This window comes from Lepidochelys kempii, chromosome 1 (assembly GCF_965140285.1).
Source record: "Lepidochelys kempii isolate rLepKem1 chromosome 1, rLepKem1.hap1, whole genome shotgun sequence".
Taxonomy (NCBI): Eukaryota; Metazoa; Chordata; order Testudines; family Cheloniidae; genus Lepidochelys; species Lepidochelys kempii.
This window is the reverse complement of record NC_136380.1, coordinates 205975193-205981192: the sequence shown is the minus strand read 5'-3', so window position 1 is coordinate 205981192 and position 6000 is coordinate 205975193. Positions and strand designations below refer to the sequence as shown.

Below are 6000 nucleotides of genomic sequence, written 5' to 3'. Positions count from 1 at the left end.
GGTAGAAATCTCAGTGCCTGATGGGGCTAAAACATTGTCGCGGGTGGTTCTGGGTACATAGCGTCAGGCCCCCGTTCCCTCCCTCCCTCCATGAAAGCAAGGGCAGACAATCATTTTGCGCCTTTTTTCTTGAGTTACCTGTGCAGACGCCATACCACGGCAAGCATGGAGCACACTCAGCTAACTGTCACCGTATGTCTCCTGGGTGCTGGCAGACGTGGTACTGCATTGCTATACAGCAGCAGTTAATTGCCTTTTGGCAGCAGACAGTGCAGTATGACTGGTAGTCGTCATCGACATAGTCCTGGGTGCTCTTTTAATAAGGCGCCTGGGCAAACATGGGAGTGACTCAGCCAGGTCATTTCCCTTGTTTCGTCTCGTGGCGATTCAGTCCTCCTGGCAGTGTGCTGTCTTTTAACCTCCAGCCAGCAGAAGATGATGGCTAGTCGTCATACTGCACTGTCTTCTGCCAAGCACCCAGGATATGATGACAGCTAGTGGTCGTACTGCACAGTCTGCTGCCAGTAAGAGGTATAAAGATAGATGAAGTGGCTCAAAACAAGAAATAGATCAGATTTGTTTTATATTCATTTTCTCCTCCTTCCTTCTGTGAAATCAACGGCCTGCTAAACCCAGTTTTGAGTTCTATCCTTGAGGGGGCCATTCAGTTTCTCGCAAAGCCACCCCCTTTGTTGATTTTAATTCCCTGTAAGCCATGTTGTCAGTTGCCCCTCCCTCCATCAGGGCAACGGCAGACAATCGTTCCGCGCCTTTTTTCTGTGCAGACACCATATCATGGCAAGCATGGAGCCCGCTCAGATCACTTTGGCAATTAGGAGCACATTAAACACCATGTGCATTATCCAGCAGTATATGCAGCACCAGAACCTGGCAAAGCGATACCGGGTGAGTAGGTGACGTCAGTGCGGTGACGTGAATGATGAGGACATGGACACAGACTTTTCGCATGTGTAAGGGCACTTTCATGGAAATTTGTGACTTGCTTTCCCCTGCCCTGAAGTGCAAGAATACCAAGATGAGAGCAGCCCTCACAGTTGAGAAGCGAGTGGCAATAGCCCTGTGGAAACTTGCAACGCCAGACAACTACCGGTCAGTCAGGAATCAATTGGGAGTAGGCAAATCTACTGTGGGGGCTGCTGTGATGCAAGTAGCCAACGCAATCAAAGATCAAAGCCAACGCTGATATCAAGGGTAGTGACCCTGGGAAATATGCAGGTCATAGTGGATGGCTTTGCTGCAATGGGATTCCCTAACTGTGGTGGGGCCATAGACGGAACCCATATCTCTATCTTGGAACCGGAGCACCAAGCCGGCGAGTACATAAACCACAAGGGGTACTTTTCAATAGTGCTGCAAGCACCGGTGGATCACAAGGGACATTTCACCAACATCAACGTGGGATGGCCGGGAAAGGTACGTGACGCTCGCATCTTCAGGAACTCTGGTCTGTTTCAAAAGCTGAAAGAAGGGACTTTATTCCCAGACCAGAAAATAACCGTTGGGGATGTTGAAATGCCTATAGTTATCCTTGGGGACCCAGCCTACCCCTTAATGCCATGGCTCATGAAGCCATACACAGGCAGCCTGGACAGTAGTCAGGAGCTGTTCAACTACAGACTGAGCAAGTGCAGAATGGTGGTAGAATGTGCATTTGGACATTTAAAAGCGCGCTGGTGCAGTTTACTAACTCAGTTAGACCTCAGCGAAACCAATATTCCCACTGTTATTACTGCTTGCTGTGTGCTCCACAATATCTGTGAGAGTAAGGGGGAGATGTTTATGGCAGGGTGGGAGGTTGAGGCAAATCGCCTGGCTACTGGTTTCGCACAGCCAGACACCGGGGCAGTTAGAAGAGCACAGGAGGGTGCGGTGCACATAAGAGAAGCTTTGAAAACCAGTTTCATGACTGGACAGGCTATGGTGTGAAAGTTCTGTTTGTTTCTCCTTGATGAAACCCCTCGCCTCTTGGTTCACTCTACCTCCCTGTAAGCTAACCACCCTCCCCCCCTCCCTTCAATCACCGCTTGCAGAGGCAATAAAGTCATTGTTGCTTCACATTCATGCATTCTTTATTCATTCATCACACAAATAGGGGGATAACTACCAAGGTAGCCCAGGAGCGGTGGTGGAGGAGAGAAGCACCAGGAGGGGTGGTGGAGGAGGGAAGGACAAGGCCACACAGCACTTTAAAAGTTTAAAACTTATTGAATGCCAGCCTTCTGTTGCTTAGGCAATCCTCTGGGGTGGAGTGGCCGGGTGGCCGGAGGGCCCCCCCCCCGCATTCTTGGGCGTCTGGGTGAGGAGGCTATGGAACTTGGGGAGGAGGGTGGTTGGTTACACAGGGGCTGTAGTGGGGGTCTATGCTCCTGCTGCCTTTCCTGCAGCTCAACCATATGCTGGAGCATATTGGTTTGATCCTCCAGCAGCCTCAGTATTGAATCCTGCCTCCTCTCATCATGCTGCCACCACCTTTCAGCTTCAGCCCACCACTTACTCTCTTCAGCCCACCACCTCTCCTCCCGGTCATATTGTGCTTTCCTGCACTCTGACATTGTCTGCCTCCACATATTCGTCTGCGCTATGTCAGTGTGGGAGGACAGCATGAGCTCAGAGAACATTTCATCACCAGTGCGTTTTTTTCGCCTTCTAATCTTCACTAGCCTCTGGGAAGGAGAAGATCCTGTGATCATTGAAACACACCAGCTGGTGGAGAAAAAAAAAAGAGGCAGTGGTATTTAAAAAGACACATTTTCTAGAACAATGGCTACACTCTTTCACAGTAAACCTTGCTGTTAACATTACATACACAGCACATGTGCTTTCGTTTCAAGGTCACATTTTGCCTCCCCGCACCACGTGGCTAGCCCCTCCCTCTCCCCCCCATGGCTAACAGCAGGGAACATTTCTGTTCAGCCACAGGCAAACAGCCCAGCAGGAACAGGCACCTCTGAATGTCCCCTTAAGAAAAGCGCCCTATTTCAACCAGGTGACCATGAATGATATCACTCTCCTGAGGATAACACAGAGAGATAAAGAACGGATGTTGTTTGAATGCCAGCAAACATACACTGCAATGCTTTGTTCTACAATGATTCCCAAGTACGTGCTACTAGCCTGGTGTGGTAAAGTGTCCTACCATGGTGGGTGGAATAAGGCTGCCCTCCCCAGAAACCTTTTGCAAAGGTTTTGGGAGTACATCCAGGAGAGCCGCAAATGCCAGGGCAAATTAATCATTAAACATGCTTGCTTTTAAACCATGTATAGTATTTTAAAAGGTACACTCACCAGAGGTCCCTTCTCCACCTGGCGGGTCTGGGAGGCAGCCTTGGGTGGGTTCGGGGGGGGACTGCCTCCAGGTCCAAGGTGAGAAACAGTTCCTGGCTGTCAGGAAAACCGGTTTCTCCGCTTGCTTGCTGTGAGCTATCTACAACTTCATCATCATCATCTTCCTCATCCCCAAAACCTGCTTCTGTGTTGCCTCCATCTACATTGAAGGAGTCAAACAACACGGCTGGGGTAGTGGTGGCTGAACTCCCTAAAGCGGCATGCAGCTCATCACAGAAGCGGCATGTTTGGGGCTCTGACCAGGAGCGGCCGTTTGCCTCTCTGGTTTTCTGGTAGGCTTGCCTCAAGTTTCACGCGGCATTGCTTCGGGTCCCTGTTATGGCCTCTGTCCTTCATGCCCTGGGAGATTTTGACAAATGTTTTGGCATTTCGAAAACTGGAACGGAGTTTTGATAGCACGGATTCCTCTCCCCATACAGCGATCAGATCCCGTACCTCCCGTTCGGTCCATGCTGGAGCTCTTTTGCGATTCTGGGACTCCATCATGGTCACCTCTGCTGATGAGCTCTGCATGGTCACCTCTGCTGATGAGCTCTGGCCAGCGTGGCAAGCTGCAGGTTACCATGCAAACAGGAAATTTAAATTCAAAAGTTTGTGGGCTTTTTCATGTCTACCTGGCCAGTGCATCTGAGTTGAGAGTGCTGTCCAGAGCGATCACAATAGAGCACTCTGGGATAGCTCCCGGAGGCCAATACCGTCTAATTGCGTCCACAGTACCCCAAATTCGACCCAGCAAGGCCGATTTAAGGGCTAATCTACTTGTCAGAGGTGGATTAAGGAAATCGATTTTAAGAGCCCTTTAAGTCGAAAAAAAGGGCTTCATCGTGTGGATGGGTGCAGGTTTACATTGATTTAACGCTGCTAAATTTGACCTAAACTCCTAGTGTAGACCAGGGCTAAGTGAATTATTTTGCATTTGTCCTTATTTAATTTCATCCTATTTACATCAGACCATTACTCCAAGCTGTCCAGATCATTTTGAATTTTAATCCTACCCTCCAAAGCACTTGCAACCCCTCCCAGCTTGGCTTTGTCCGCAAACTTTAGAAGTGTACTCTCTATGCCATTATCTAAACCATTTATGAAGATATTGAACAGAATGAGACCCAGGACCCATCCCTGCGAGACTCCACTTGATATGTCTTTCCAGCTTTACTGTGAACCACCGATAACCACTCTCTGGGAATAGTTTTCCACCAGTTATGCACCCACCTTATAGTAGCTCCATCTAGGTTGTATTTCCCTAGTTTGTTTATGAGAAGATTGTGCAAGACAGTATTAAAAGCCTGATTACAGTCAAGATATACCATATTTACCACTTTCTCCTATCCACAAGGCTTGTTATCCTGTCAAAGAAAGATATTAGGTTGGTTTGACAGTAGTTTTTCTTGACAAATCCATGTTACTTATCATCTTATTATCTTTGCAAAGTAATTGCTTGAGTATTTACTCCATTATCTTTCCAGGTACTGAAGTTAAGCTGACTGGTCTGTAATTCCTCAGATTGCCCTTATTCGCCTTTTTATTGACTGGCACTATATTTGTCCTCTTCCAGGCCTCTGTAATCTCTCCTGTCTTTCATGAGTTTTTGAAGATAATTGTTAATGGTTCAAATATCTCTTCGTCAGCTCCTAGCCTCAGTGTGGGGTGCAAGAAGCTTGTGCACAGGCCAAATGGACACTGCTAATGAAAATTACCAATGGAAGGTGCATGATGTGTACCTTCACTTGAAGTGGAGCACCCACAGGGGACACATCTCGAAGAACCAGTTACTACAGAAGGTGAGTAAGCTTTTCTTACCTACCTTATAGTAACTGGAGTTCTTCAAGTTGAATGCCCTATGGGTATTCATGACCAGCCTTCCTTCCCCTCTGCTCAGATTCTCTCTTGATTTGCAATAGACTGATGGTCAGTCCTCAGTGCCTCTTATGCCCTCAGCGGGGAGCATGAGGAGGAGAAAGGCAGAGGAGTGGACTAGTGGTCACTGCTACTGAAGAATTTCCAATCCTGGGTGCATGGAGCTCATGCACACTCACAGTGACTATCATAGGACCACACATTTTGAAGAACTCCAGTTGATATAAGGTAAATAACTTTCCTTTTTTGTTTTGTGTAACAAAGATTTTTGGCTTAAAAGAAGGGATCTAAAATGACAAAGAGCCCAGACAGCAAAGGGCTTCTTGGTTAAGAAGGAAACATAAAAGAAAAAGTAAGTGGCCACTTCTGGATTTGGCTGATCTGTGCAGAGATGTGAGCCATGTTTAGATGTAAATGCTGATCTGCCTCAGAAACATGGTGGGGAGAGTGGGGTTGCACCGAGGTGACCTCAGTCATTCTTCTCAGGCTGCACTCAGTTGTATGACATCTGCTGTGTCCCTCACAAGCCCTCATGTATGGGTCCATCCTCTCCACGGCTACCGGTGTGTGAGTCTTTTGGGAGGATTGTGAAACAGCCTGGATTAAAATGACAGCAATAAGTGGATGACACCCAGCTCTGTATCCTCTTCATATTAGACACAATCAGTGCCAGCTTCCAGCTTTCCCAGGGCCTGGCTGGGAGCAGCATCTGGAAGAGCAGCTCGCTGGAGGAAAGTCTGGGAAAGACTAATGTGATGCTGGTGGAGATAGGAGAAA

At 48.0% G+C, this 6000-nt stretch overlaps 1 protein-coding gene across 1 annotated transcript in view; it reads right to left on the bottom strand.

Annotated features, from left to right (window-relative positions):
* Window positions 1–2077: 2077 nt before the first annotated feature.
* The window catches only part of CFAP91 (cilia and flagella associated protein 91), a 68154-nt gene continuing 64231 nt past the window's right edge, over window positions 2078–6000 (bottom strand). The window contains exons 19-20 of the transcript XR_012154673.2: window positions 3307–3917; window positions 2078–2724 (exon numbers count right to left, since the gene is read on the bottom strand). The gene's annotated coding sequence lies outside the window, so the exon portion shown is untranslated. The remainder of the gene's footprint in view (window positions 2725–3306; window positions 3918–6000) is intronic.